The sequence below is a fragment of the Sphaeramia orbicularis genome, chromosome 8, assembly GCF_902148855.1.
Source record: "Sphaeramia orbicularis chromosome 8, fSphaOr1.1, whole genome shotgun sequence".
Lineage (NCBI taxonomy): Eukaryota > Metazoa > Chordata > Actinopteri > Kurtiformes > Apogonidae > Sphaeramia > Sphaeramia orbicularis.
In genome coordinates this window covers 37,925,493-37,948,699 of record NC_043964.1, presented here as the reverse complement: position 1 = coordinate 37,948,699, position 23,207 = coordinate 37,925,493, and the positions used below count along the sequence as shown (strand labels likewise).

General features: G+C 36.6%; 1 long non-coding RNA gene across 1 annotated transcript; it reads left to right on the top strand.

Annotated features, from left to right (window-relative positions):
- The first annotated feature begins 455 nt into the window (after window positions 1-455).
- Window positions 456-22,313, top strand: LOC115424546 (uncharacterized). The gene is made up of 3 exons (XR_003936095.1): window positions 456-468; window positions 18,423-18,427; window positions 22,183-22,313. It is a non-coding gene; the product is annotated as an uncharacterized LOC115424546 (long non-coding RNA).
- Window positions 22,314-23,207: the final 894 nt, after the last annotated feature.

The window sequence follows — 23,207 nt, the reverse complement described above, 5'->3', positions numbered from 1 at the left end:
GAAATGTCTTAAGAGAAGTATGTGAAATTTTACCAACATTCTGCCTGTTATTAAATGTTTTGTATATTTGTAGATCCACTGTGATCTATAAGCTGTAATGCACATATATAAATGATAAACTACTGTGTATATTCTTAAAATTTCACTTATTTTTCTTACAATGAAGATATTAACAATCAAGGATGTTAAAATCATTTTAGGTCAATTCAATCTAAAAATGATCAGACCAGTAAAATACTATCATAATTACCTATAAATTATGAAAACTGAAAATTTTTGTCTTTGTTTTAGTGTAAAAAAAGTTACATTACAAAAGAATATTTACATTTACAGACTAGACTTTTATTCAAAAAAAAAAAAAAAGTGAATAACCTAAAATCTTTAAAGAGATGTATATGGAATTTTAATAATATTCTCCCTGATTTTAATGTTGTTTGTATTTGTAAATGTACTGTGATCTCTAAGTGGGTCAGACCAGTGAAATACTATCATAAGAACCTATAAATAAAGAAAACCACACTTTTTTCTCTTTGTTTTAGTGTAAAAAAGGTAAAAATTACACAAATATTTACATTTACAGACTAACCTTTTACCAAAAAAGTGAACAACCTGAAATGTCTTAAGAGAAGTATGTGAAATTTTACCAACATTCTGCCTGTTATTAAATGTTTTGTATATTTGTAGATCCACTGTGATCTATAAGCTGTAATGCACATATATAAATGATAAACTACTGTGTATATTCTTAAAATTTCACTTATTTTTCTTACACTGAAGATATTAACAATCAAGGATGTTAAAATCATTTTAGGTCAATTCAATCTAAAAATGATCAGACCAGTAAAATACTATCATAATTACCTATAAATTATGAAAACTGAAAATTTTTGTCTTTGTTTTAGTGTAAAAAAAGTTACATTACAAAAGAATATTTACATTTACAGACTAGACTTTTATTCAAAAAAAAAAAAAAAAAAAAGTGAATAACCTAAAATCTTTTAAGAGATGTATGTGGAATTTTAATAATATTCTCCCTGATTTTAATGTTGTTTGTATTTGTAAATGTACTGTGATCTCTAAGTGGGTCAGACCAGTGAAATACTATCATAAGAACCTATAAATAAAGAAAACCACACTTTTTTCTCTTTGTTTTAGTGTAAAAAAGGTAAAAATTACACAAATATTTACATTTACAGACTAACCTTTTACCAAAAAAGTGAACAACCTGAAATGTCTTAAGAGAAGTATGTGAAATTTTACCAACATTCTGCCTGTTATTAAATGTTTTGTATATTTGTAGATCCACTGTGATCTATAAGCTGTAATGCACATATATAAATGATAAACTACTGCGTATATTCTTAAAATTTCACTTATTTTTCTTACAATGAAGATATTAACAATCAAGGATGTTAAAATCATTTTAGGTCAATTCAATCTAAAAATGATCAGACCAGTAAAATACTATCATAATTACCTATAAATTATGAAAACTGAAAATTTTTGTCTTTGTTTTAGTGTAAAAAAGTTACATTACAAAAGAATATTTACATTTACAGACTAGACTTTTATTCAAAAAAAAAAAAAAAGTGAATAACCTAAAATCTTTAAAGAGATGTATATGGAATTTTAATAATATTCTCCCTGATTTTAATGTTGTTTGTATTTGTAAATGTACTGTGATCTCTAAGTGGGTCAGACCAGTGAAATACTATCATAAGAACCTATAAATAAAGAAAACCACACTTTTTTCTCTTTGTTTTAGTGTAAAAAAGGTAAAATTACACAAATATTTACATTTACAGACTAACCTTTTACCAAAAAAGTGAACAACCTGAAATGTCTTAAGAGAAGTATGTGAAATTTTACCAACATTCTGCCTGTTATTAAATGTTTTGTATATTTGTAGATCCACTGTGATCTATAAGCTGTAATGCACATATATAAATGATAAACTACTGTGTATATTCTTAAAATTTCACTTATTTTTCTTACACTGAAGATATTAACAATCAAGGATGTTAAAATCATTTTAGGTCAATTCAATCTAAAAATGATCAGACCAGTAAAATACTATCATAATTACCTATAAATTATGAAAACTGAAAATTTTTGTCTTTGTTTTAGTGTAAAAAAAGTTACATTACAAAAGAATATTTACATTTACAGACTAGACTTTTATTCAAAAAAAAAAAAAAAAGTGAATAACCTAAAATCTTTAAAGAGATGTATGTGGAATTTTAATAATATTCTCCCTGATTTTAATGTTGTTTGTATTTGTAAATGCACTGTGATCTCTAAGTTGTGATTCACATGTATAAATGATAAACTAAGGCCTAATATTGTTAACATTGCACTAATTTTTCTTAAGAATGTTTAGGTTTATATTTGTTCATGATATGTTCGAGTACAATTCGTAGATGTAAACATTTTTAATACGGAATTTAACTTTTTTCACTCAAAAGCGCAGGAAACTTTGGAGTTGACATTGTGTTCTTCTCCTATTATTTATATTATTTAACTGGTCCGGCCCACTTTAGATCATATTCGGTTGAATGTGGCCCCTGAACTAAAATGAGTTTGACATCCCTGATCTATTGGATGGATTGAACTTTTGGGCCGATTAACAAAAGAAGAAAAACAAATGGAAGATATTAAGTTCAGAGAATCAGTAGTTGCTTTTCTGTTGGACATCTGCGCAAAACTTTACCTATTTTTACGAAATGTCGAAAAAACAGAAGTACTTAACCCTTTCATGCACAAATTATGACAACCTTAATCAAAAATTTTTCCTGAGAGTTTTTATTCCTCTTTAGGCATGAAAAAAACAATGCGATTGAAAAAATTTCTTCTGAAAAATAAATAAAATAATAATGATAATAATAATAATAATAATAATAATAATAATAATAATAATAATAATTTTTTAAAAAAATCAAAAATACATAAAAAAATAATAATGAAAAAAAAAATCTTATGAACCTATTTTTCATTAAGTTTCAAAAATGTCCACTCAGCTGGACACCACATGTTTAATTTTTGATGCACAGAAACATGAATTTAGTGATAAATTGTGTGAAAACTATGGGGAGGGCTTGTGATTCTGGGGGTTTATGCTCAGGAGAGATCTACATAATGTTACCAATTCATGTCAGAAAAGATATGTAGTGTCTTAAAACTTTAAAAAAGATATGTGAAAAAAACAACAACAACAACAACGAAAAGAACTACAAAATCCATGAATATACAAGAGAACAGCTATAGAATAGCTGTCCACTGTAGTGACCAGTATGCATGAAAGGGTTAATGTCAGCTTTTCCATGAAATCACAAATGTGATGAATTGTATATTTATTATCGCGAGATGACACAAGAAGTCATTCCATAAACATGGCGACAAACGTAAATATGGTGTTGATTTACAGATATATTTATTATTATCATATATTACCCCTCTATCCTGTACTAAATTAAAAAATGATTGGGTTTCCTGGTGTGTCCACACACTTCTTCTTCTTCGCTTGTTGTAAAATCCATCAACATCCAGTTTTTAATTCACTTGACTCAAGTTGCGAAAAAAGGTCTTTCCATTGCAGTTTTGCATGATATACCATTTGCGCTACGCCTGAAAAACCACCTCTTGCCAGCGCAAAAACTTTTCATCGAAAAATTGACTTTTGGCGAAATTATCGTTTTTCCATTAGGTAAATTTTTATGCGCAAGTTATATTTGCGCAATTTTAGGGTCAATGGAAAAGCGACTAATGTCTATAAAGCAATTAATGTGAAGTATTGAGAGATGAAGCACATGTAGAGGATGATGGTAGGATCTAAGTCTATTACAGGGGTGTCAAGCTCATTTTCCCTGGAGTCTCTGTGCTTGATCACCGCACAGGTTTTCCCTGGATCATCTCTGGACCTGCTGCTGTGCTCCTGCCTCTCTCCTGCCTTCATCGTCATCACTCACTTATCCATATAGTTATGATAGTGTTTATTATATAGTTCCATAGATGTTCTAGTTCAGTTATCTGTACATCAACTGCATGTGTCTCCCCCTACTTCCCCCCCTTCCCCCCTCTCCCCCAATCTCTCTCTATCTCTATCGCTCTCTCTTTTTCTCCTCCTTTACTCCCTCTCTTTAACCCCAACTGGTCCTGTCAGACGTCCATCCTCCAGGAGTCTGGGTCTGCTCCGGGTTTCTGTCTGTTAAAGGGAAGTTTTTCCTTCCACTGTCACCAGTCACTAGTGTTTGCTCCCGGAGGATTCTGTTGGGTTTCTGTAAACTGGCTCAGAGTCTGGTTTTGACCAACTCTATATGTAAAGTGTCATGAGATAAGTTTTGTTATGATTTGGTGCTATATAAATACATTTGATTTGATTTTAGTTGACTTATGGTGTTCTGCTGGAGCTCTGGCACATCTGTTTATTTTTTGATGTTAATCATTCATTTTTAACAATCTCACTGAGTTAATATGGAGCATTGACTCAGTGTAATGTCTCTAGAGCACTTTTGGGGCAATTCGATCAGCAAAATGCTCTTGAAACAGGCTAAGAAGACCACCATCGAGAAATCGCTGCCCTGCCAGGACGGCAATGACGCAGCTGAACTAGACCCAGTGGTTGTAAAGTCATGGAGGTAATGACGGCTAATATCACTAGTGCAGTGGTTCTTAATCTTGTTGGAGGTACTGAACCCCACCAGTTTCATATGCACATTCACCGAACCCTTCTTTATTAAAAAATACAATATGATTTTTTTCAAATTCAAGACACAGGTATATGTTTTACTGGTGCACAAAATGAACCGTGCATTAACATCACTGAGCTCAAAGAACAAAACCAATACAGTGCATGAACTCACAACAAATTCCATACCTTTTCACAAAGACATGACCTTTTTTAATACTACCACACTGAAATGGTTTTAATTTTAACCTTATGTATTCCAATAATGAACTTATTGTATTTATGCTATTTATCATTTTTAACATTTTAACACACACCCATCACCTAATTTCCATCAGGCTACAATAATAATGAATATTTACTGCAAATCAGTGTGACTTCTGCTGTTGTGTATATGTATGTGTAGGCTGTCAGGTCAACCCGGTTTTCGTTTCGTCTCGCTCCGAACTTTCCGAACCACGCAATTTTGACATAAAAAAAGATAATTGCATGTAGTGTATCAAAAAAAAGTTCTTGTTACTCCTTCAGTATTTTTGTGATCGTTGTTTTATTACGGCACTAGCTCGGCTTTAGTGTAATACGATTTCTCTGTCCGCGACGGTGCGTCGGTTGTCACATGATTGTAACTGACCAGTGCGGTGACCGAAAAATGTAAACAAACACTACACATGGCCGCACTGAAATGGTTTTAATTTTAACCTTATGTATTCCAATAATGAACTTATTGTATTTATGCTATTTATCATTTTTAACATTTTAACACACATCCATCACCTAATTTCCATCAGGCTACAATAATAATGAATATTTACTGCAAATCAGTGTGACTGACGGCTTTAGCGTAATACGATTTCTCCATCCGCGACAGTGCGTCGGTCATCACATGATTGTAACTGACCAGTGCGGTGACCGAAAAATGTAAACAAACGCTACACATGGCTGCCTCTGTGGTTAACAGGAAGTAGCAAAAGTCATAACAACGATGTGGAAAATACTCAAATAATTCATCGTCAGACGAGTGGAAGAGATTATAAACACTTCCGGATGTGTTGTAGTGTATAAGCAACAACAATACACCACGTATATTGGATGTCAATCAGAGAAAGAGTCTCCGAAGCCGTTTGTTTACATACACGGACCTAGCCCGACACACACACCCGACTAATGAGTTGAGTGTGTATCTTGACCTCCGCCGAACCCCCGAGACTGACTCACCGAACCCCTAGGGTTCGATCGAACCCAGGTTAAGAACCACTGCACTAGTGTGAATGATGAGTTTAAGTTTGGAGAATGGACAAGGATTTGACAATGCAATGTTTCTGTTTTTGTACAGTTTGCAGTTTAATATTCTGAGATGTACAATAGAAACAGGCTTATTGCAGCCACCAATATTGTTAAAATGTTAATCTTTGTTACCAAAATTTGTTTGTTGTTCTAAAAAAAGTTACTTTATTGTCATAATTGTTACATAATTGTGTATTTCCTATTTTTATTTGGAAAACTATTGTCTCAGGGAGCAGTCTTGAGTTTATTTGTATTGTTTAAGAAAAAAGGTATTGTTACAATAAGGATGTTTCTTTCAATAAAAGTTATAAATGCAAAAAAAAAAAACAAAAACAAAAAACAAAAAAACAACAAAAAAAAAAAACATTACATAACCTGTGGTTTTCTATACATATTCAACATAATTGTCTTTTAACTCTTTCATGCATGAATTATGAGAACCTTAATCAAGATTTTTTTTATTTTTCCCTGAGTGTTTTAATTCCTCTTTTAGGTATGAAAAAAAAACAAACAATGTGATTGATTTTTTTTTTTTTTTAATCAACTTGTTTTTTATGGAGTTACAAAAATGTCCACTCAGCTACACCATGAATTTTATTCTTGAAGCAAAGAAACATGTATTTAAAACCCAATATCATAAAGTGATATGAAAACAGTGAAATGAAACCATGTTTAATGCAGCTAATCTGATGTTTTCTCACATTTTAACATATTCTAATACTAGTTATTACTCACTTCATGGAAATAATTTGCAAAAAATAAATATTAACAATTGATTTCCACTCAAGAACCAACCAAGAACAGCAAAGTTAAAATAATGGTATGAATTGCAGATTATGAGATGATGCATAAGTGTCCACTGTGTTGGTTGATATGGAACTAAAACAACAAAACCCATGAATATACAAGAGAACAGCTGTAGAGTAACTGTCCACTGTAGTGACCACTATGCATGAAAGGGTTAAATGACCATTTGATATTCTGTTAATTGTTTTTCATCAAAAAAATTTGCTAAATTTACATGTTACTCCTTCTTAAGCACATGTAAAAGAAACATTTTAAGTGTGATTTGACAGATTTTTGACCCACTTATGCCTGTAAAAAAAAAAATAAATAAAAAATAGTGTGAATGATGACAAACTGGACTGTATGCTTCACAGCGTCAACAATAACATATCACAGCATCTTAAGGAGATTGGTGACCGGTTTGTTTCTCATTTACACACATGCATGACGACTTACAGATCACAGTAGATCTACAAACACACACAACATTTAGAAACAGGCAGAATATTGGTAAAATTACACTTAAGTCTCTTAAAACATTTCACATTGTTCATACTTGTTCAGGTTATTCACTTTTTTGTGAAAGAATAGCTGATGAATGTAAACATTTTCATGCAATTTAGCTTTTTTGACACTAAAACAAATAGAAGACTGAAAGAGTTGCCATTATTTATAGGTTATTTTGATAGTTTTATTGGTCTAATCCATTTGAGATTGAATTGGGCTGAATGTGGAACCTGAACTAAAATGATTTTATTGTCCTTGATTGGCAATATACTAAGTGTAAGTTTTGTATTTTGCAAAGTTCCTCCTACTGGCTGGATGTGTGACACGTGTAGTTTAACTGGGCTAAATGTAAAAATTACAAATCTTAATTAAGACCTTAGTATTAAGCACATATTAGCTATTAGATACATTGCACTAGGTTTCATTGCTAACAGGAGGCTGGGCTACAAACTGATGATGAACGCCATAATCGTTGGTGTTTTTTGATCACAACACATGTTTTTATTTCATCTTTAATGGAATAAAATTAATTTTGTTTACATTGTCGTCTAAAACACTGAGTTTGTTTTTATCTGATTTTACTTGATCTGATTTGTTTTTTTTCATCAGTCTAGGGCAGGGGTGTCAAACTCATTTTAGGTCAGGGGCCACATACAGCCTAATATGATATGAAGTGGGCCGGATCAGTAAAATAAAATAAATAGTTAGGATAAGAACTTAGAAATAATGTCATCTCCAAAGTTTTCTCTATGTTGTTGAGTAAAAAAAGTAAAATTCCATAATGAAAATGTTTATCTCTACAAACTGTACTTGAACATAACATGAGCAAATATGAACAACCTGAAAATTCTTAAGAAAAATAAGTGCAATTTTTAACAATATCAGTTTATCATTTATACATATGCATTACAACTTACACGTAATATGAAAACAATGAAATAAAAATATTTTTAATGCTGCTAATCTGATGTCTTCTCACATTTTAACATATTCTAATGCTAGTAATTACTCACTTCATGGAGATAATATACAAAAAAAACTTTTTGTCTTACAAATAACAATTGATTTACACTAAAACATGTAACTGCAGATCAGGTTTATCAAGAACAGCAAAGTTACAGTAATGGTATGAATGTCAGGGTATGTAAGTGTCCACTGTGTTGGCTGATATGAAACTAAAACAACAAAACCCATTAATATACAAGAGAACAGCTGGAGAATAACCGTCCACTATAGTGACTTATGCATGAAAGGGTTAAACACACACCATACAATAGAACAACCTGACAATCCAAATAATGATCACACCCTTCCTTGAGCCAGATATTGTGAAAATAACATTTCTTTGTACATTTTCTTGAATTTTTGAATATTTGGAAACTGCTTGAGGTCTACCCCCAACCCATTCCAAAGCTTGACCCCACACACTGATACACACAAACTTTTCCTGGACGTCCTGACTGCTGGGACTTTGACATTCCCACATCTCCTCAGGTTATAGCCCCCCCTCTCTATGAGTAAATAGTTTTTGTATGTTGGCTGGTAGTTGATTTTTATTGGCTTTATATAGAAGTTGAGCTGTGTAAAAATTTACCAAATCATTGAGTTTTAATAGTTTTGACTGCAGGAATGATAAATGAGTTTATGTAAGACTCTGACTGCACATTTTTGTAATATGAAGAGAGGGTGTAGAGTAGTTTTATAGTTATTGCCCCATAATTCTATGCAGTAGGTTAAGTATGGCAGGACCAGACAACAATACAATATATAGAGTGCCTTATAATCCAGGACGTGTTTAGCTTTGTTAAAGATGGAAATGCTTTTGGATACTTTTGTTTGGATGAATCAGATGTGTGATTTCCAGCTTAATTTATTGTCAATAATTATACTTAAAAATGTGTGTTCTGACACTATTTCTAACCTAATATCAGAAAGTGATATGGAAAAGTATGCAATAAAAACATTTTTAATGCTGCTAATCAGATGTTTTCCCACATTTTAACATACAGGAGGTCCTCGGGTTATGCGGTACTCGACCTACGCTATTTCGACTTTACGACGCCTGAGTCTCGTCCGCCAGTTTGTCTCCAGCCCCATAGTGTAGAGCAGGGGTGTCAAACTCATTTTAGTTGAGGGGCCACATTAAGCCCAAATTGATCTCCAGTGGGCCGGACCAGTAAAATAATAGCATAATAACCTGTAAATAATGACGACTCCAAATTTTTCCCTTTGTTTAAGTGCAATCAAAATTAAATTATAAAAATATGTACATTTGCAAACTATCCAAACAAAAATGATGTGACTAATCTGAAAAAAACAGAAATTTCTTGAGAAAAATATGTGCAATTTTAACAATATTACACCTCAACTTACCATTTATACATGCATATTATGGATCGGATCTACAAAGGTACAAAATATTTAATAACAGGAAGAATAATGTTAAAATTTCACTTTCAAAATTTCAGGTTTTTCACATTTTATTGTTAAAGAATTGTTTGTAAATGTTAATATTTTCATCATTCACTGTAAGTTTTTACACTAAAACAAAGAGAAAAATTTGGAGTTGTCATTACTTATTTATAGATGTACTGTAATACTATGTTTTCATATTAAACTAAGAGTATTTGGAGTCAGTATTTATAGGTTATTATGCTACTATTTTAGTTGAGATCACATTGGTCTGTATGTGGAACCTGAACTAAAACGACTTTGACATCCTTGATTGTTAATATCTTAAGTGAAATTTTTTGCGCTTTGCAAATTCATCCCACGGGCCAGACTGGACCCTTTGGCAGGCCGGTTTTGGCCCCCGGGCTGCATGTTTGACACCTGTGGTGTAGAGTGTCTGTGTTTGTGCTCCGTAATTTTCTCGGTATCCTCGCCTTTTTTAACCCTCCTTTTTCACATCATGGCCCCAAAAAAGAAAGCAAGATCTTCTAGCGATGCTGGTCCAGCCAAGAGGAAAGCCATTACGATGGAAACGAAGCTGGATATCATCAAAAGGTCGGAGAAAGGTGAGACGCCAACGAACATCGGTAAAGCCTAATATGTGTATTTGGATATTTACCTCTGCCAAGGAGGTTATGTTTTTGCCAGGGTTTGTTTGTCTGTCTGTTTGTTTGTCTGTCCGTTAGTGTGCAACATAACTCAAAAAGTTATGGACAGATTTTGATGAAATTTTCAGAGTTTGTTGGAAATGGGATAAGGAAGAAATGATTAACTTTTGGGGGTGATCGGGGGTGGGGGGGCCCACTGATCAGCCTTGGCGGAGGTCTGCGCTCTCCGAGTGCTTTTAGTTATTTAGAGATTTAGGGGGTATTAAAGGGTTAATTCCGATTTATGTGGAAATTCGGGTTATGTCACCAGCGTAGGAACGGAACTAGTTCGTAACCCGAGGACCTCCTGTACTCTAATACTAGTTGTTATTCATTTCATGGAGATAATATGCAAAAAAAAAACAACTGTTTTGTTTGTTGATTTACACTAAAACATGTCACTGCAGATCAGGTTTATCAAGAACAGCATAGTTACAGCAATGGTATGAAATGCACTGTATGGGATGATGCATAAGTGTCCACTGTGTTGGCTGATATGGAACTAAAACAATAAAACCCATGAATATACAAGAGAACAGCTGGAGGATAGCTGTCCATCTGCATGAAAGGGTTAACATCCTTGATTATTAATATCTTCAGTGTAATTTTTGCATTTTACAAATTCATCCCAGGGGCCAGATTGAACCCTTTAGTGGGCCGGATTTGGCCCCTGGGTCGCATGTTTGACACCTGTGCTATAAATGAATATGATAACTTTTAGAAATAACAAATTTAATTTTAATGATCAGCCTACGAGGTTGGACACATAAGAAATTATTAATAGTGACTCAAGCGTATTTCACAGTTCCTCTTCGTCCTGGTGCCGCTCCGCTGTAGCGTGTTTTCCCACTGAAGGCCTCGGTGCAGGTGTCTTTTTCTGAGTGAAGAACATAGTTATGGGTAGCGATCGAACATTTATGTAAATTCGGTGAGCCGAACGCATTCTGTACTGTACAGGAGACACGGCACGAAGGAGACTGATTGACAATGGTCTGCAGTTCCTTAGCCAATCAGGATGCAGAACACAATGCGCGGGTTCTCCCATAGCCAATCAGGACGCAGAACACAATGCACAGGTTCTCCCTTAGCCAATCAGGATGCAGAACACAATGCGCAGGTTCTCCCATAGCCAATCAGGACACAGAACACAATGCACGGGTTCTCCCTTAGCCAGTCAGGATGCAGAACACGATGCGCGGGTTCTCCCTTAGCCAATCAGGATGCAGAACACAATGCGCGTGTTCTCCCATAGCCAATCAGGACGCAGAACACAATGCACAGGTTCTCCCTTAGCCAATCAGGATGCAGAACACAATGCGCAGGTTCTCCCATAGCCAATCAGGATGCAGAACACAATGCGCGGGTTCTCCCTTAGCCAATCAGGATGCAGAACACAATGCGCGGGTTCTCCCATAGCCAATCAGGACGCAGAACACAATGCGCAGGTTCTCCCATAGCCAATCAGGACACAGAACACAATGCACGGGTTCTCCCTTAGCCAGTCAGGATGCAGAACACGATGTGTGGGTTCTCCCTTAGCCAATCAGGATGCAGAACACAATGCGCGGGTTCTCCCATAGCCAATCAGGACGCAGAACACAATGCACAGGTTCTCCCTTAGCCAATCAGGATGCAGAACACAATGCGCAGGTTCTCCCATAGCCAATCAGGATGCAGAACACAATGCGCGGGTTCTCCCTTAGCCAATCAGGATGCAGAACACAATGCGCGGGTTCTCCCATAGCCAATCAGGACGCAGAACACAATGCACAGGTTCTCCCTTAGCCAATCAGGATGCAGAACACAATGCGCAGGTTCTCCCTTAGCCAATCAGGATGCAGAACACAATGCGTGGGTTCTCCCTTAGCCAATCAGGATGCAGAACTTAATGTGCGTTCATACGCTGTAAAAAAAAAAAAAAAAAAAGCATGCAAAATTGCACTAAAAAAAATCCGCAAAACAGCGAGGCCGCGAAAGGTGAGGGACAACTGTAAAATAAAACAAATATGTAAAAACGCAAAGGTGGACAAGACTAAACAGAGGTGAACTGCATTTGTTACCTATGACTGTGTTTCCAAACCACATCAGTTTGCCGTGAGAAATCATCAGGTGTGCCGGAGATTATCCAATTTCACCTGATCGGTACTGTAAACAAGTGGCGTGATACAGATGCGTACAACTGCACGCACCAATGAACCGGCCTCGATGTGGTGCATTCTCTTGATAAAGCCCCCCCCCCATTCCCATCCCCCACTAGTAATGCGCAGATCAGCAGGTTACCCGCGGGACCCACAGTTTGGGTTGAGGCATGGGACAGACTTCAATCCGTCAGCTGGGGGGTCCATCCAGGGGGTCGCTGACTCACCCCTCTCAGCTTTCTTTTGTCGCCCACGCACCCCCGATGTGCTCGTGAGGTGGGCTTTTCAAACATGACTGCAATAAAGACAAAAAAAGAGAGAGACTCAGAGCTGTTGAGGAAGGTCTACATGTGTGTCTCTCTTCAAATCCTGCAAGAATATCAGCTTTGTGTTCGACTAAAGGCCCAGCTTTCACACTGAGGAAGTAAATTGAGACTAGATTTGTGTTATATTTCAATGAATCTACTTTTTGGGACATTTTTGTTTGGTGGTGTGCCTTGTGATTTTTCTAATGTAAACTAGAAGCACTCGGAGAGCGCAGACCTCCGCCAAGGCTGATCAGTGGGCCCCCCCGTGGGCCCCCCCACCCCCGATCACCACCAAAATTTAATCATTTGTTCCTTGTGCCAGTATCAACATTTCCTGAATTTTTTATCCAAATTAAAGGCACAGTAGGCCAAAAAGTAAGGGCACCCCCATTTTTTATATAAACTGAGATAAAATCCGCCTTCTGGATCAGATCCGGATCAGCCTTTGAAATGTGATAGAGGACCCCATTGTCAATTCCTGAGTTAAATTTCATGAGTTTTGGTCAATAATTAAGCGAGATATTGGGAAACGAAAATTTTGGCCCCATTTACCACAATGTTAACGAAAATTTCAAAGTGATCCAGAATCCAGGATTTCTTCCTTATCCCATTTCCAACAAACCCTGAAAATTTCATCAAAATCTGTCCATAACTTTTTGAGTTATGTTGCACACTAACGGACAGACAAACAAACAGACAGACAAACAAACCCTGGCAAAAACATAACCTCCTTGGCGGAGGTGAATATGTGTCGTCAGGGGCACCGCTACCAATTGTGGGTCCCATGAAAGCTAAACGTTGTGGGCCATTTCATAAAATTCAGGATCTGTATCGATCTGTCGGAGTGTGCATGAGGGGGAGGGGGGGCATACATAACGTCACGTTGCGCGAGCTTGAAACCGAAACTGAAACTTAACATGCTTTCAACTAAGGTTATAATAATTTTGGATTTTTTACTATAGTTTAGTTTTATTTAGTTTGGACTTTTTTTTTATCGAATTCAGTTAGTTTTAATTAGTTTCTAGAGCAGGTTTGCTAGTTTTTAGCTTACCAGCCGACAGGCCGTAAGCTATTGTCGTCATGCGGCGTCTGTCATCGTCTGTTACAAAAATTTCAATCGTCTTCTTCTCCGAAACTACAATTCCGATTGACTTCAAACTTGGTATACAGCTTCTTTATGATGATATCAATAAAAGTTAGGGAAATTATTTGGATCTGGATCTGATTCTGGATTTGGTGCAGCTTTGAAAAATTTCCCCATTATAATTATAATTATAGGATTCTGTTGGGTTTCTGTAAATTGGCTTAGAGTCTGGTTTTGACCAACTCTATATATAAAGTGTCATGAGATAACTTTTTTGTTGTGATCTGGCGCTATATAAATAAAATTTGATTGATTGAGTGATTTGATTGGTTTTCCCCTGTAAGTCACTTTGGAAAAAAGCGTCTGCCAAATGCATAAACATAACAGATAGGAAGTGGATCGATGCAATAACTCAGTAAATATAAATGATATCCAGTGGAAATTTCTACAGTCCAGTCCTGATGGGGAGATGACCAAAACATAATGTCCACATGCTGATCAGGATCTTCTTCTGGATCCGGGAATTTATGGAAAATTTAACATGGGCTCTTATGTGGAAAACATTTCAATCGTCGTCTTCTCCAAAACTACAGTTCTAATTGACTTCAAACGTGGTATACAGCTTCTGTATGATGATGTCAACACAATGTGTTGAAATTATTTCAATCCAGATCTGACTGTGGATTTGGTGTGACTTTGAAAAATTTTCCCATTATAAGAGATAGGAAGTGGATTGATCTAATAAATCAGTATCAATGATATCAGGTTGGAATTACAATTTTTTACAGATCTGATTGGAATATGACCAAAACATGGGCTATTTCTGTAATATAATAAATACACAGAACTGGGTGATAATAAATGGCATCTGGATACATTTCCCAAAGCTTATAATTTGGCCGGTAAGCTACAGGGCCATTGGTCCTATTTTTATTAATTTTCGTAATTTTGTAAATGCTTAGTTTTAGTTTAGTTTTAGTTTTTTCATATCTTTTATCTTCTTCGGCGTCGTATTCAAATATATCCCCTACAGGACTCTGCTGCTTTCTTCCAACTTTAGTCTCCATGTTTCCAGGTTGAGTGGGGACAAGAAGACGACTAAACGACAAGTGACAAGAGGTGACAGACCGTTAAATGTCATATGGTGCCACCAACTAAAATTATTCGAGGGAAATAAACCGATTTCATATCAATCCGACATTGACAAAGATGAAAACGAAAGGAATTTTCTCCATAATTTTAATATGTTTTAGTTAGTTTTACAAGCACACAATACAGTTTCAGTTAGTTACAGTTTTTTTTTTTTAATTATAGTTTTTATTTATTTCAGTTAACGAAATTTTTTTTACTATTCTAGTTTTCGTCATTTCGTTAGTTTTCATTAACAATAATAACCTTGCTTTCAACATCTGATTCCTGACTTCTATGTCTCTCATACAGCAGATCGTTTTCACAACTTCTACCCTCTATCCACTGGACCCCCCCCTCCCCCCACAAATGCTGGGCCCCATGAATTTGTCATGTTTACCCTCCCTTATCGGCGCCCCAGTGTGTCGTGGCTCAAAAAGGTTGGGAAACACTGACCTATGACACTGGAATGAGGTTCATCGTCTGACATCATCTTTTCTCAAAGCCACTGGGAGACACAATGAAAATATCCAAATATCCGATTACATGAGGACACAAACTAAAAACAGTTTTCGAGTGGTTGCAGGACAAACAATGGGTGAATCTTTTATACTCCAGTCAGCTCACAAGCTTTGCAAGAGTTTCACACACACATACACACACGCACACTAGTGTTTTTTTGGTGACTCACAACCAGAAATGATCTAAACACAATCAAAAATACCTCCTGTAAATGTTGCTCATGAATAGGGCTGTAAGAAAATATCATTTTTGCAATATATCGCGATATTTCATTTCACAATACTGTATCGATATTAAAAAGTACTGTATCAATATCTTTAGGTATTTATTCAAATGCAGATATTGTGGAGGTTCATTTTTTTCTTTTTTATTAATTATTATTTAACACTCTTATTAAATAATGTTAGTTTCTTTGTTGGGATTGAACTAAATAAATGTTCTGATGTTAACTCCGAACTAACAGAATATGAACATTTGAATAGGATCTTAAACTGTAATGTTTGTAAAACATAATCTAAGTTTGAACACAGGAACATTTTGTGATATAGCATTAGAACCTGTTGTGATCAAATAAAAATGTGTTTAGTCGTTATACATATTTCTGGTGTAATTCGATTCTTCAAGGAAATAATAATAAAAAAAAGAAACAAGCGAAAAAATGGCCTTTTTAACGGTATCGTGATATATTGTGATATATTGTATCGTGATCCTAGTATTACGATCAGTATCGTATCGCTACCCAGCCAGCAGGTCCATATGGGCCCCAGAAGGGTTACATTTGGGCTGCATATAAGGGTCCCAAGTGGGTTTGTCCGCAGTTTCCATGGTGATCCCACATGTGTTTGCCCATATCAGAATCAGAATCAGAGACCTGAATATCTGATATTATTTATTCTTCACACTATTTATCCCACGATATTTAGCTTTCATGTTATTTGCACTACTTAAATTCTATGTTTTACAAATATCTTAGTTTGTAATACTTTTTATTTTTTAATGTAAATATCTGTGCTTTTTACTGATATTTGTTGTTGTTTTACTGATATTTGTCTGTAAATTCTTGCACTGAACCTGAGAGCTTTGCCTCAATTTCGTTGTACTTGGTACAAGGACAATAAAGAGATTCTGATTCTGACTTTGATTCTGATATGGGCAAACACATGTGGGGCCACAATGGAAACTGTGGACAAACCCACATGGGACCTTTATATGCAGCCCAGTTGTAACCCTTCTGGGGCCCACATGGACATGCTGGCTGGGTAGATTCTTGCCAATATCACACCCCTACTCATGAACATCTCCCCTTTTGGACCAGCTGCTTCTCCGTGATAAGATCCTATCCTGCGTCCCAATACTTTTGTCCACATATTGTACAACTGAAGTTTTTAAGTCATCTATTTACGCGTGGACATATTTCTACATGTGTCGTTGCATGGAGGCAGACTGATCCACAGCAGGCGCTCTTTGATTGCGTTATTTAAGTGCTGTGATTCTCCATGTGCAAACATTTAACACACTCACACACTCCCATAAACACATGCACGCTCACACAGCCAATTAACACCTTAGTCTCCCTCTGGTATGCTGCAATCAGGCAGAAGATTTTTAATCAAATATGAGCGTTCGCATAGCTGCACACCTGCATCGCGCTCATTCATAACCACCAACGCTCACACACACACACACACACACAGATACACAGACACACACACAGTTTCTGAAATCATATGAGCTACATGTTTAGCAACAAGTAATTAGCCTGTGCTACTGATTAGCCTGATACACAATTAGCCTGTAGCCCAACCGTGCTTGTTTATCACCGTTTGCAAGGGCAAATGTGATGGGATAGGAGCACAACGTGAGCATAGTTATGAAGCCATTCACATCAGCATTTTTGTTCACTTTAATGCAGAGGCTGCCCGCTGAGTTAATGAAATACACAGCGGAAAGGAGTACGAGGTCTATTCCTGGCTGCAAAAGGAGTACCATTAAATGAAATTAAATCCTTTTAATTTAACCTCCATACTGCAACCGCACATGCGTTTGTGTTCTGCGCATTTATGATCACTTCCGGCGAATTGTTTTTAATGATTCTCATCTCAAACCTCACCTTTCCTGACAGTAAAGGGTAACCCGACTTATATTTCATCACTTTGTACCCTTCTACACAGAAAGGTAAAGCTTTACATTTCAGCCAGAAGCATGCATAACCGTATAAAACTGAAATCCTTTTTTTTTTTATTTAGTGCTCGACAAAATATTGTGACAGGGGTAACAAAGACAAACAAACAAACACACAAAAGAGAATAGAGGGTATGCACATGACATCACCGCTAGCAGAAGTCACCACAGTTCCGTCCACTGAGTGGCAGAAAGAGGGAGATGAGCGGCAGCATTAGCTTCAATACGATCTAAACTTAAGAACAATATTTAACTTCCATGCTGATGGCATCAAAATGTTGTTCATCAAAACTCATAATAAACACAGTAGAATATCAAGGGCACTTCATATAATTTATGAAGTTACCCTTGGCAAAGCAAATTTGTTCAGCACCAAAAGGAATCAGACTACCATTCTGCTGTTAGGATGCTGCACAAGACAAGTAGAAAAAAAAAAAAAAAAAAAAAGTAGTGTGGGATACTCCCTGGTAAAATGTCCAAATAAAAGAGGATACACAAGCAAAGGTGTTAGAAAAATGGGCAATGATGACTGGGAGTACAGTTGGTGTTGGCTGCTGCCTTATCAGTACAGACAGCTGCCTGTCAGCCAGCTGAGCCCATGAAAAAAAAAAAAAAAAAAAAAAGAACAATATTTAATAAAAAAAAATGGGGAAGAGCTGTTGTGCGATTGATTGTATGAACAGATTTGAAAAGCAGTCGGAGCTATCGTTTTACGGACACCGAAAGACAAAGAAAAGAGAAGTAGATGGATCCACAAATCCAGGAAACCAAACCTGGATTTGTGGATCCCGTTTTGTATCAGGTAACATTAATTTATGCTGTATTTTTGGGTAAAATCATACCTTAAATTACGTAGTTTTGGCTAACGTTACTTCTTCGTAAAGCTCTTTGTTTCATGATTGGATCTTCATGGTTTTTGTCTTCATTTTGTGATTCTGAACCTTGTGCTACTACATGATTAGTAAACTAACTTAAATTGAGGCTAACCTAGTTTTTCAAATATGGGGGAACTGGAGAATACAGCTACGATGGTGTATTAGGGCCACGTAAGAAAATAAAAACACTTGTCACTGTGAGTATAAAGTCGTAAAATATTGCCATAAAATCCGTAATTTTATGAGAATAAAGTCGAATACAAAAAGAATCACAATGTTATGAGAATAAAGTTGTAGTTATAAAAAAAAAAAAAAACTCAAAAAATGTTGTTTGTTTATGAGATTAAAGTCGTCCTATTCTGACAATAAAGCCATAAGATTACAAGAATAATGTAATTTAAAAACAGGTGGGAAAAATATCATAATTTACAAGAATCCAGTGGCACCCTGGGTAAGGGTTAGGGTTATGTGAACTAGACTTAAATCTCCTCAGTACCAGTAGATCATGCACATATTCACTGGGGTCAGTACATGGTCTACTGTAAATGCACTTTGGATCAGCTGGTTCTCTGCCTAGTTTTAGCCCCTGGTTTTCAGTGATGATGAAACCATGTACAGGGTGGGGAAGCAAACTTTACAATGAACATTTAGTTGTTTTTTCTCAGCAGGCACTACGTCACTTGTTTTGAAACCAAACATATATTGATGTCATAATCATACCTAACACTATTATCCATACCTTTTCAGAAACTTTTGCCCATATGAGTAATCAGGAAAGCAAACGTCAAAGAGTGTGTGATTTGCTGAATGCACTCGTCACACCAAAGGAAATTTCAAAAATAGTTGGAGTGTCCATAAAGACTGTTTATAATGGAAAGAAGAGAATGACTATGAGCAAAACTATTATGAGAAAGTCTGGAAGATACTATTAAAGAAGAATGGGAGAAGTTGTCACTCGAATATTTGAGGAACACTTGCACAAGTTTCAGGAAGTGTGTGAAGGCATGAGAAAGAAGGAGGACACATAGAATAAAAACATTTTCTATTATGTCAATTTTCTTGTGGCAAATAAATTCTCATGACTTTCAATAAACTAATTGGTCATACACTGTCTTTCAATCCCTGCCTCAAGATATTGTAAATTTTGCTTCCCCACCCTGTATATTTGTTTCAGGTAAAAATAGCGATGATCTCCTACACCCTGGATATCAGGATACGCAATTTCTGTCCACATGTCAGTGTTCGTGGACCACTTGTTCTTTGGTAGCTCGTACAGATCCATGTCCAGTCCAACTGTCCTTAATTTAATTTCATATTTCACATTTTACCCGTCTGGCTGTGTTTACTGCTATACTCCGTCATGTTGAGCAGGTTGGTTTTTGCCACTCAGTCTGATTTAGAGGGGCGTGGCCCGGGGGGGGGGGTGACTAATGTGCATACTCTCTATTCATAAGACACAGAGATTAAGCAAAACAAAGACAGGTGCAAATAAAGGGGTATTTACAAGTGCTTTTGTGTGTGTGTGTGTGTGTGTGTGTATATATGCGGTTATTTCTGATTTTTCTTTTCGTCCTTTGTGCGGGTTTTGCATATCCAGGTGGAAACAGAAAACAGAATAAGAACAAAATTGCCAGTCTAATAAGTAAAGTCTGAAGAAAGTGGTTTGGACTTTTGAATTGTGAATTTTCAAAATGTAGCTTAACTCGAACTGTTTTTCCAAGATCTCCTACCCCACCTTTAACCTCATTTATCATCTTCACATGCACATACACATACACACCTATATTGACAAACCAGAAAAGTTAAATAAATAAATAAATAAATGAATAAATAAATAAATACATCCTTGAAGGCAACAAAATGAATACACAATAAAGTAAACAATAAGACAACAACAAAAATCAAACAATGAATAAACAAATTGACACACATACCAAAAAACAAAAAAACAAGAAAAACAATACCCATGTGTTCATACCATTCTACAATAAAACACCTTCTTCAATTTTATACCGTGTATAGACCATCTCTTTAAACCTCTTTTTAAATTGGCTGGCGTCTGAACATTCTTTGAGCTCCACCTTCAATCTGTTCCATACTTTTATTTTACAAATTGAAACACAAAAACTTCTCCTTGTTATCACTTATATTATATTTCCTGCAAGTAATTTGTTTTTTGCTTTGAGTAGTATCTGAGCAATCTGAAATTCTATGAGATCTTTAAGTTTTAACAATTTTGACTACTGTAAGAATAATGGATTTGAATGATCTCTGTATCCTGCCCCATGAATGACTCTTATTGCTTTGTTTTGCAAGATCATTAACAGATGTTTTGTAGTCATATAGTCGTTGGCCCAAACCTCTGCACAGAATTGTAAATATGGTAGAACAAGTGAACAGTATCATACTGTATAAGGAGTGATTTCTGACCTACTGATCTTGTTGACAAGATAAAGGTCTCAGCATATATGATACAAATGGTTTTATTGGGTTAAAGCGATGCATTCACTGTGATTGAAGAACTGGGAAAAATAAATAGCAAAACGCTGGAGAGATGAAGGGGTGAAATGGAGTGGCAGCAAAGAGAGACAGAAGAGTGAGCCAGCGTACTTTATTCCTGTCTCATCCTTGTGCACTCAGCTCAGTTTGGCTCAAAGACCACAGCAATTAATTACCTGCAGGCGCATTACGGACACCTGAAATGATTTATGGGGCCTTTTATGGAGATGCACAATACTGATAGGTCAAGTTCAGGACAGCAAAGACGGACTGGAGGAAAATCAGGCCCTGACACAAAAGACAGATGAGTTGAAAGAACAAAAATCCCAAGAAAAGTTTCATTTCATTTGATGTGCATTAGGCACAGCTGTAGTTTACCATCGTAAGTGTACACACATATACACACATACACACACTCTCACACACACACAGATGCTAGCCTACATTGGGCTGTTGTTGCATGTTTTGTTGCTTGTGCCCATGGGCTCTTTTCTCCCTCTGTTCTCTTCATCCCAGTAGAATTAGAAAAAAAAAAGAAAAAAAAAAAAAAAGAGAGAAAAACTTCATTATTTTTTATGTTGAGCAGAACTTCAGCGTGTCCATTATACCTGCGTGAAAGATTTCGCCTGACAGACAATACTTGTGCTAATTCAGCGGCGTGTATTCACTGTGGCTTTTACAAGTTTTGTGATTTAGCTGCTGAGGCTCTCGCTGACACAAAGTGGATCAGGTAGCGCCGCTTCGTCGTCGGGCTCAAGGACAGAGAAGCACAGAAGCAGGGCACTCGTCTGCTTAGGGAAACTATAACTGCTGTCGGGAGACTTTTCACGTCAACTGGACTAATGTCACCCCACCACAGGAGTCTCAACAAAATTCACAGAAGAAAAAATATGTGGTAGTAGATGTACAGGAGGTCCTCGGGTTACGAACGAGTTCCGTTCCTACGCTGGTGACGTAACCCAAATTTCCGCGTAAGTCGGAATTAACCCTTTAATACCCCCTAAATACCTAATACTAGGTGGCTGGAGAAGAAGGAGGGGAGGCTGTGAGAGCTGCTGCTGGGGAATCCGGATTATCTGGAGGGGTAGCAGGTGCAGGATCTTCTGTAGACGTTGAAGGTACGGGTTCTACTGGCCTCTCCACCTTGGTGAAGTACTTGGAGATGTCCGTCTGGAAGGAAATCTTCCTCTTTTCCTCCCAGATCTCCCGGTAGCACCGCACACTGTCCATCACTCCCCTTGAAGCTTTCAAAAATTGTTCCATATTGGGATCCTCTGTGGACGAGACTCAGGTGTCGTAAAGTTGAAACAGCGTAGGTCGAGTACCGCGTAACCCGAGGACCTCCTGTATATGGTCTACTTCATGCATGACTTTTTTTTTTTTTTTTTTTTTTGAATAACATATTACTTTGTTTACTAGAGATGGGAATTGAGAACCGGTTCTTTTTGAGAACCGGATCCCTGTAGCTCGATTCCGTGGAATTGTTTGCCTGCCCGCTTGACAATTCTGCTTATCGATTCCGCCTTTGTTGCGCATGCACGATGACGTCACGCATACGCTGCATTGTTTTGGTCAGAATGTAGCCAACATGGCGTTGAGGCAGAAACGGTCTAAAAAGACGACACCAGGTCCACTTACTTGGAACACTGTCAAAGCTTCCATTTCTTCAAAAGGGTGGAATCCCTCCAATATGTTAAAACATTTGTCCACAGCATGTGATTCGTTTACAGGAATGTCAAGTATTTGATATGCTATTTAGCGGCACTTGTGAATGTAGCGGCAGAGTGAACACCAGGCCGTCATCCGGGCCCAGTTCCGGTTCCGGTGCGGGCAACAAACATCGTACCCCCTCAAATACAAGTTTCCGAAGGTAGGGGAAAGGAAATGAGGTGCACAACATCGGGAGACGGGCCGAGTCGAACCGGTTCCACGTAGTGGAGATGTGGCAATAGAGGAATTAGTAAAGTGTCTTTAGTTTCACTTTCCCCGTGCCCCCCCCCACCACCACCACCACCACCACCAGGCGTCATCTGTTATTATTATTATTTGTACATACTGTATATGTAATATTTTCTGTGCAGAGATGGAAATGTAAAAGACAGTTAATGCAAAC